General features: G+C 33.9%; 1 protein-coding gene and 1 pseudogene across 1 annotated transcript in view; one reads left to right on the top strand and one right to left on the bottom strand.

The window, feature by feature from the left end:
* The window catches only part of EPHB1 (EPH receptor B1), a 501,064-nt gene that overhangs the window by 23,582 nt on the left and 467,269 nt on the right, over nt 1–10,213 (top strand). The gene's annotated exons all lie outside the window — the stretch shown is intronic.
* Nucleotides 3,808–3,907, bottom strand: LOC116462155 (U6 spliceosomal RNA; annotated as a pseudogene).

Below are 10,213 nucleotides of genomic sequence, written 5' to 3'. Positions count from 1 at the left end.
GCTGTGAATCCATCAGGTCCTGGACTCTTTTTGGTTGGTAAGCTATTGATTATTGCCACAATTTCAGAGCCTGTTATTGGTCTATTCATAGATTCAACTTCTTCCTGGTTTAGTCTTGGGAGGGTGTATTTGTCGAGGAATTTGTCCATTTCTTCTAGATTTTCTAGTTTATTTGCATAGAGGTGTTTGTAGTATTCTCTGATGGTAGATTGTATTTCTATGGGATCGGTGGTGATATCCCCTTTTTCATTTTTTATTGCATCTATTTGATTCTTCTCTCTTTTCTTCTTTATTAGTCTTGCTAGCAGTCTATCAATTTTGTTGATCTTTTCAAAAAACCAGCTCCTGGATTCATTAATTTTTTGAAGGGATTTTGTGTCTCTGTTTCCTTCAGTTCTGCTCTGATTTTAGTTATTTCTTGCCTTCTGCTAGCTTTTGGATGTGTTTGCTCTTGCTTTTCTAGTTCTTTTAATTGTGATGTTAGGGTGTCAATTTTGGATCTTTCCTGCTTTCTCTTGTGGGCATTTAGTGCTATAAATTTCCCTCTACACACTGCTTTGAATGTGTCCCAGAGATTCTGGTATGTTGTGTCTTTGTTGTCGTTGGTTTCAAAGAACATCTTTATTTCTGCCTTCATTTCATTATGTACCCAGTAGTCATTCAGGAGCAGGTTGTTCAGTTTCCATGTAGTTGAGCAGTTTTGAGTGAGTTTCTTAATCCTGAGTTCTAGTTTGATTGCACTGTGGTCTGAGAGACAGTTTGTTATAATTTCTGTTCTTTTACATTTGCTGAGGAGAGCTTTACTTCCAACTATGTGGTCAATTTTGGAATAAGTGTGGTGTGGTGCTGAAAAAAATGTATATTCTGTTGATTTGGGGTGGAGAGTTCTGTAGATGTCTATTAGGTCCACTCTGTGCAGAGCTGAGTTCAATTCCTGGATATCCTTGTTAACTTTCTGTCTCGTTGATCTGTCTAATGTTGACAGTGGGGTGTTAAGGTCTCCCATTATTACTGTGTGGGAGTTTAAGTCCCTTTGTAGGTCACTCAGGACTTGCTTTATGAATCTGGGTGCTCCTGTATTGGGTGCATATATATTTAGGATAGTTAGCTCTTCTTGTTGAATTGATCCCTTTACCATTATGTAATGGCCTTCTTTGTCTCTTTTGATCTTTGTTGGTTTAAAGTCTATTTTATCAGAGACTAGGATTGCAACCCCTGCCTTTTTTTGTTTTCCATTTGCTTGATAGATCTTCCTCCATCCCTTTATTTTGAGTCTATGTGTGTCTCTGCACGTGAGATGGGTTTGCTGAATACAGCACACTGATGGGTCTTGACTCCTTATCCAGTTTGCCAGTCTGTGTCTTTTAATTGGAGCATTTAGCCCATTTACATTTAAAGTTAGTATTGTTATGTGTGAATTTGATCCTATCATTATGATGTTAGTTGGTTATTTTGCTCGTTAGTTGATGCAGTTTCTTCCTAGCCTCGATGGTCTTTACAATTTGGCATGTTTTTGCAGTGGCTGGTACTGGTTGTTCTTTTCCATGTTTAGTGCTTCCTTCAGGAGCTCTTTTAGGGCAGGCCTGGTGGTGACAAAATCACTCAGCATTTGACCCAGCCATCCCATTACTAGGTATATACCCAAAGGACTATAAATCATGCTGCTATAAAGAGACATGCACACGTATGTTTATTGCGGCACTATTCACAATAACAAAGACTTGGAACCAACCCAAATGTCCAACAACAATAGACTGGATTAAGAAAATGTGGCACATAGACACCATGGAATACTATGCAGCCAGAAAAAATGGTGAGTTCATGTCCTTTGTAGGGACATGGATGAAACTGGAAAACATCATTCTCAGTAAACTATAACAAGGACAAAAAACCAAACACCGCATGTTCTCACTCACAGGTGAGAATTGAACAATGAGAACTCATGGACACAGGAAGGGGAACATCACACTCTGGGGACTGTTGTGGGTTGGGGGGAGGGGGGAGGGACAGCATTAGGAGATATACTTAATGCTAAATGATGAGTTAATGGGTGCAGCAAACCAACATGGCACACGGATACATATGTAACAAACCTGCACATTGTGCACATGTACCGTAAAACCTAAAGTATAATAATAAAATAAAAAAAAAAAAGATTTGCTAGACTGAACACCTTTGCACATTGTCTTCTTATGTGGCTCCATGGTTGTTTCTCTAAGTTGGTGCTGAGCAGCAGAATTGTAATTTATAGAAGTGCCCAGTTTATGCTTTTGAAGATAACTTCCAAAATGCCCTATATAGTAAAAATTTATTCTACTACAATTAATACTTTTGCTATGCATATCTTTGTCTACATTTAATATTAGTGAACATTTGCTTTTACCAGCCTGTTGTGTGAAAAATTATATCGATTTTATGTTGGTAATGTAATTTTTCTGTGGTAAATATATGCAAAATAATAAATATAGTGTACATATATATGAATACACAATTCGAATATTAATAATAAAACAGGCACCCAAGTCCCTAATGCTCAGCTGAATATTGTCTTAGAAGTATCTCATGTGATCCTTTCCAATTGTGCAGCAATAATTCACTCATTTTTGCTCCTGTATTAAGAATACACCATGATTTATTTTTCTATTTTACAAGGATGGACATTTGGGTTATTTCCTGTTTTATCCTATTACGGATTGTGAGCCTATAAGCTTTCTTATGTCTGTCTCCTGGCATACATGTGCAAGAGCATTGCTAAGGTATTCCCAGTCATGAAATTGCTGAGTTCTGGGTATAGTGGAGACTGACAAAAATGAATTTTATCCACCCAAAATCATTTTCCCCATCTTACACATGGATGTTCATCGAGGCTGCATTTCCCAGCCTCCCTTTTAGTTGGATACGGCTATGTGACTAAGTCCTCACTAGTGGTATTTAAGCAGCTTTCAATTCTGCTACGTTAGGATCAGAGCCTTAAGGTGGTGGGTGTACCTCCTCCATGCTTTCTTCTCTTTTCCCACTAGACAAAACCAAAATGGTAGTGAGCCAACTTCAATTTTGCAGGAACTGACTTGGAAAGAACTGATTACCTGAACGACTGTGAGGATCAAAGTTGTCCCACTGACCAGGCTGTAAACTTTGGAACTGATAAGTGAGAGAGATAAGATAAACTTCTTTACCTTTAAGCCATTTATTGTTAGTATCTTCATTATGTCAGTCTGTACTTACTCTAATTAATACATAAAGAAGCACATGTGAAACTTCACTGAGTGATGCCATACTCCTATCCAAAACCTTTGAAGCAATTTACACTCCTACCGGCATTTTATGACAGCTCTTGTTGCTCTGCATTCTATGAACCCTAGCTATTGTCTGACTTTATTATGTTTACCTATCAGTGGGTGAGAAGCATTATCTCAGTATTTTTTTCATTATCAAATGAGGTTGTATATTTTTTCAGATATTGTTAGCTTATTCATAGTTACTTGTATCTGAAATGTCTATTTGAATCTTTTGCCCCCTTTTTAACACTGGATGCTTTTTTGTAGTCAAAATATATAATATAAAATTTTCATTTCAGCCATTTTAACTGTATAATTCACAATGCTATGCAACCATCACCACTATTTATTTCCAAAGCCCTTCTATCATTCCAAACAGAAACTCTGTACTCATTAAGCAATAACTCCAGATTCCTCTTCCCCCATCCCCTGGTAAACACTAATCTATTTGCTATCTCTGTGCATTCACCTACTCTAGATTTTTCATGTAAGTGGAGACATACAGCCTTTGTCCTTTTGTATGTGGTATAAAAATATGGAGTGCTTCATAAATTCGCATGTTACCTTTGCAGAGGAGCCATGCTAATCTGTATCATTCCAATTTTAGTAATGTGCTATCAATGTGAGCACTTTGGTGCTTTTGACACATTTATTTCATATTGACTTATAGAAATTCTTTATATATTCTAGATACTAATACTTTTTAAATTAAGTTGCAGATATTTTCTCTCAGTGTGTGGCTTAACTATGTTTATGGTGTCTTTTTGCATCAAAGTTTTCCTTTTATTAATCAAGTGTATCTGTATTTTCCTTTGTAGTTTGTGATTTTTTTGTCCTGTTTATGACATTCTCCTCCTTACAGCCCACTTCATTTAGCTATTCTCCTATGTTATATTAAAAAATATTATGAAGTCTTCCTTTTAATATTGGTTTTCTGTCCACCTGCAATGGATGTTTGTGTGAGAAAGGAATCAAATTTTATTTTTCAGATTGTCTTGGCAACGCTTATTGAATAGTTTATTCTTTCTCACCATTTTGTAATGCTTCCCTTGACATGGAGTTTTCATATATACATTGGTCCTAAATCTCTATATCAATTCCATATTGTTTTAATTATGGTAGCTTTATAATAAGTTTTGATAGCTGATAAGGCAAGGCCTTCCAGCTTGTCTGTCTTCAAAATTGTCTTCATTATTCTTGCCTCTGCTTTTGAACTTTAGGGTCAAATTGTCAAATTCTTCAAAAATATTATAGGTTTTTTTTGTATTTGTATTGAATCTATAGGAAAAATTGGGGATAATAGCCATGAGATTTCTCACCCATAAACACAGTATATCTCTCCAGTTATTTAAATGTTGTTTAATAAATTTTTATATTTTTTTCATAAGACCTTTAAAAACTTTCTTAAGATTTGTTCCAAGATATATTAGAGTTTTTATTGCCATTAAAATGCTGTATTATTCATGTGGACACAAAGATGGGAACAATAGACACTGGGGATGGCTTGAGTGAGGAAGGTGGGAGGGGGTGGTGGGCTGCAAGGCCCATCAGGGTACTACGCTCACTACCTGGGTGATGGATCATTTGTACACCAAGCCTCATTTACCCACGTTAACACACCTGTACATGTACTCCTGGAACCTAAAGTAAAAGTAGTAGGAGAAAAAATGCTGCATTGTTAAAAAATTACTTATTCTTATTTGTTGCTGATGCTTAAGAAAGCAACAGATTTTTATATATTGACTTTGTAACTAGCAAACTTGCTCATGATTTATGTTTGGTCTAATGATTTGCCTGTACAGTCTCTTGGGTTTTCTACAAAATCTTGCTGTCTGTGGCCTAATGTAGTTTTCTTTCTTTCTGTCCTCTCCTTATATTTTTCATCTCTCTTTTATGTCTTATAGCGCTAGCTCAGACCAGCAGTGAAATGTTGACTGGAAACAAGGAGAGTAGGCATCCTTTCTTCTTCCCAACTTTAAAGAGAATGCTTCCGATGTTTTGCCATGAAATGTAATGTTTTCTCTGGGGTTTGGATAGAAACCATGTCTCAAGTCCCTTTCTATTATTTTATTAAATATTTTTAAGTTGTGAAAATGTTCTGAGTTTTAATCAAATATTCTATCTTTGCCTATTGAGATGATCATATATATGTTTTGTCCTTTAATCAGTAAATGGGACAATAGATTTCTCTAAAATTAGACAACTTTTTCAATCCTGGGACAAGGATTATGTCAGCTTCCTAACATCATTCAGGAAATACATCCTTGAGTGTTTGGATTAGAACCCACTAACAAAACCGTTCAGACTTAATGTTGTTTCTTTTTTTGGTGGGTAGATTTTTAATTACTGATTCAAATTCTTTCGTGAAAATCAATCCACTCAAATATTCTATTTTTTACTGTGAATCAGGTTTAATATATTGTATTTTCTTCTCAAGAAAAATTGCTATTTCATTCAAATGGTTCACAGCATTTTCTACTGTTTTAAAGTTTTACCCTATCCGTATGCCCTCATTTCCATCCATAACATTATTTATTTTTGTTTTGTCCCATTATACACTCCACCCCACCTCTTGCAAACTAGCAGTCTTGGCAGAAGTGTTTTTGTATTTTATTAGTTTATTTTTTTCAGTGAGTAAGCTTTGAGATGTGGGAGCCTTGTTGATAGTTTCTTTATTTTTCATTTCCGTGTTTACATATTTATCTTATCAATTTTCTTCTATTCTAATATTCTTTCTAATATTCCAAGGTAAGGTATAAATTTCCTGTAGATACCACTTTAGCTGCATGCCAAGGTTTTGAACGGCAGTGTTACAATTATCATTAAATTTTATATATTTTTCAGTACCCCTTATGATTCCTTAAAGTTTATTTAAATGCGTTTTTCAAAGTTTCTTTGGTTACTGATTTCTGATTAAATTGTGTTGAGGTCAGAGAATATGATCTGTGTGACAAATTATTTAGTCTTTATTGAGCCTTGCTGTTTGGTGATAAGTCGTCAGATTTTGCAATTGTTCTACATCTACTGGAGAAGAATGTATAATTGCTCGTGATTGGATAGGGCTCTATACATCCACTAAATTAAATTAAGTTGTTGCTTTCTTCCATTTACTTACCAATTTTCATCTGCCTGATTTATAAATAACAAAATGAATTACGTTAAAATCACTTTCTAATGATAGATTTGTCCATTTTTTCTTGAGATTCTGCCTTTTTATTCTTTATACAATTTGAGGCTGTGTGTTAGGTACATAGAAACTCAGAATTTATTGCGTTCCTAAAAGAATTATTCCATTTATTATTATGTAATGATCCTTTTTATTATTAATAATGCTCTTATCTTAATATTTATTTTGTTTGGCATTAGTCTCATTATCCCAGTTTTAAAAAATAATATTTGCCTGTTTTTTTTTCTTATCTGTTCACTTTGAACGCATGTGAGTCATCATGTTTTTGGATGTATTTCTTCCAACAGTATATAACTGGATTTATTCTTAACCAATCTGATGTTTGTCTTTTAAATGATGAGTTTATTTCAGTGTTATTTATTCTGATTGCTAGTAATTTTAGATTTATTTCCATTATCTCAGTTTGTGCTTTATATACAGTTTGCTTTTTTATTCCTACTTTCTATTGTACTGATTAATTTTCATTAATCCTCTTTTTCTCTTCTGCTTATCTAGCAGTGGTCACCTTTAACAGTTTAAAGCATGGTTGATTTGACAACATCTAAAATTGTTCAATATTTCTGCTTGCTTTTGGAATGGTACCAGGGTATTAGAAAACTTTCAGCTTTCCACAACTCCCATCTTACATGCTGTTATTCACCATTTTAGTGTTATCTTATTTTTAGAAACACTAATGATTTACCCACATGTTTACCATTAGGTAAACAAGTAAGCTTTCATCTAACTTTGCTTTTCTGAATTATTTCCTTCTGAAATAGTTCCTTTAGTAGATCTCTTAGAGATAGTGTCTTGGTGGTAAATTCCCTCAGTCTTACTTTAAAATGTCTTTACAACATTTTTTTTTTTTTTTTGCTCTTAGTCTTGAATACAAATTTATCTGGATATAGAAATTTAGGTATACACAATTTTAGAATTTAAAATTTTATATATAATTTTGTTTTTTTTTCTATATGTACCTCTTGCTGCTGAGAAGTCTAGTTGTCGTTTCATGTGAGCAACTTCTCATTTCTCTCTGATAGCTTTAAAGATTTTTTTTCTCTATCTTTGGTGTCCTTTAGTTTCATTATGATTTGTCTAGTTAGGAAATTTTTTTTGTTTATTCTGCTCAGGACTTCTTAAATCTGCTTCTTGAATCTGAATAATTCATTTGTTTGTCAGTTCAGAAATTTATCTGCCATTGTTTCTTTAAGTATTCCTTATCCTCCCATTCCTTCCATTATTTTCTCTTAAGTATTAAATAAATTATGCATCACCCATATTTCTCAATGGTGTTTAAGATTTTACATCTCTTTGCTCTTGTGTGTTACATTATAGTTAATTTTGAAAAATTAATTCAAAGTTCAGTAGACCACTCTTCAAGCATACTTAATCTCTTAAACTTATTCATTTAGTTTTTAATTTCAATGTCTTTTTAAAATTTTTCCTGTTCTATGTGGTTCTCTCTCAAATCTATAGATTTTTTTATAGTGTCTTCCTTTATTATTTAAAATACTGATATCTAAAAGTCTTTCTTTGATAGTTCTATAATAGGGGTCTAATGTTGTTTTGGGAATTCTGTGGACGTTGTGTGCCTCTTGCATTTTCTTCCCTCTAATGTTCCCAGGGTATTATCTACTTATAACTGCTTTTTTCAGTTGAGTTCTTGGCTTGGGAGATCTGAGATTATTCAAGTAGCATAAATTTGAATTTGAAATCCATATGAGTGAAGGCCTATGATAAGAATTCTGAGGGGAGATTATTTTGTCTTACTCATTCCACCCAAGCCAAGAGTGGCAAGTATCCTTGTTCTCCTTTAAGACAATGAGTAAACTTTTCCTTTCCTCCGTTCTTTCAATGAAGGTGTTGCAATTTAAAGCTTCAGATTTATGCAGTTGTCTTAGTTCCAACTTTCTTCGTCGTGTTCATTTAAAATCTTGTTTCCAACCTGCGTATCTATTAAAATTCAAGTCATTATGTTTCCCAGATTGGGGAATCAATCCCTGCAGTGTAAGCTCCCAGATTCATCATTCTGGCTTTTTGTACCTCTTTGTTTCTATGCTCTTGGGGATACTTCTTATGGCTCTGCAATACATTCACAAGCAGCTATTTCACATATTATTGAATTTTTCTAGATGTTTTTATTAAGAGTTGTGTGGGTTATTTTGTCTATAATATTAGCACAAATGAAAGAGTTTTTTTTTACTATTTATTTTCCCTTTGAGGTATGATACAATGACATTTTTTAGCCAAAAAGTGCTTATCTTTTAATCAAGGTTCAATTCATTCATATTTCTTTCTTTTCTTTTCTTTTTCTTCTTCTTCTTCTTTTTTGTTTTTTTTTTTTAATGGAGTCTTGCTCTGTTGCCCAGGCTGGAATGCAGTGGCATGATCTCAGCTCACTACAATCTCCACCTCCCAGGTTCAAGTGATTCTCCTGCCTCAGTCTCCCGAGTCGCTGGGACTACAGACGTGTGCCACCAGGCCTGGCTAATTTTTGTATTTTTAGTAGAGACGGGGTTTCACCATCTTGCTCAGTCTGGTCTTGAACTCCTGACTTCAGGTGATCCGCCCACCTCGCCCTCCCAAAGTGCTGGGGTTACAGGTGTGAACCACTGCGCCCGACCCAATTCAGTCATATTTCTTATTGGAAGTGATTTCTGTAATTTCTTATAAATTTTTATTGCTTAAATAGTAACTTTCTATTTGTGTTTTTTCAATTTCTTTCATTCATTCTTTCTTTTTTTTTTTTTAATAGGGGTTGGGGTTGGGCTCTGTCTGGTGGCAGGTCCCTGACTGTAGTCATCGCTACAGCCTGGCTTTTAAAAACAATAAATAAATAAAATAATTTTTAAAATAGGAGTTATATTTTGTTTTTATTTTCTCTAGTATTTTCAAAGGTATATATATATATGTATATATTTATTCAGAGTATAATTTTAAAAGCCTTTAAGTATTTAAAGCCATTTTTAAACCAAGTTTAGCTATTTTAAATCAGTATTTCTAAGAGTCTCAATTTCTCCTGAGTAAACAAGGAATGTCAGATAGCTTTCCACTTCTTCTCCTTCTCCCCATATTCCTCTTCTCTTTGGTCCTAATTAATGTAATTTAAAGTATTGGATCTAGGCTTTAGTAATTAAAATTTTAACAATATGAATGTTCTTTACTGAGATTACTTTTTACATTTTATTTTAATTTAAAGGGACACAAAACTAACGTACAAAAATCAGTTGTATATATTCACACCAGTAACAACCTATCTGGAAAAGAAATCAAGAAAATCCCATTTACAATAGTAAAAAATGAAGAAAATACTTAGGAATAAGTTTAACTGAGAAGGTGAAAAATCTGTACACTAAAAACTATAAAACATTCATGAGAGAATCTGAAAAAGACAAATAAATGCTAAGATATCTCATGTTCACGGGATGGAAGAATTAATATTGTTAAAATGTCCATACTGCCCAAAGTAATATATAGATTCAATACAATTCCTATCAAAATTTCAATGGCATTCATCACAGAAATAGAAAACACAATTCTAAAATTCATATAAAGCCATGAAAGACCTCGAAGAGCCAAAGCAATCTTAAGAACGGAAAACAAAGTTGGAGGCACCACACCCCCTAATTTCAAATGATATTACAAAGCTACAGTAATCAAAACAGTTTTGGACTGGCGTAAGAACAGACACATAGACCAATGGAACAAAACAGAAAGCCTGGAAATAAACCCAAGCATGTATGGTCAACTAGTTTTTGACAAAGACATT

This window comes from Hylobates moloch, unplaced genomic scaffold, assembly GCF_009828535.3.
Source record: "Hylobates moloch isolate HMO894 unplaced genomic scaffold, HMol_V3 SCAFFOLD_22, whole genome shotgun sequence".
NCBI classification, from domain to species: domain Eukaryota; kingdom Metazoa; phylum Chordata; class Mammalia; order Primates; family Hylobatidae; genus Hylobates; species Hylobates moloch.
Note: the sequence above shows the minus strand (reverse complement) of the source record. Positions and strands in the feature narration are given on the sequence as shown.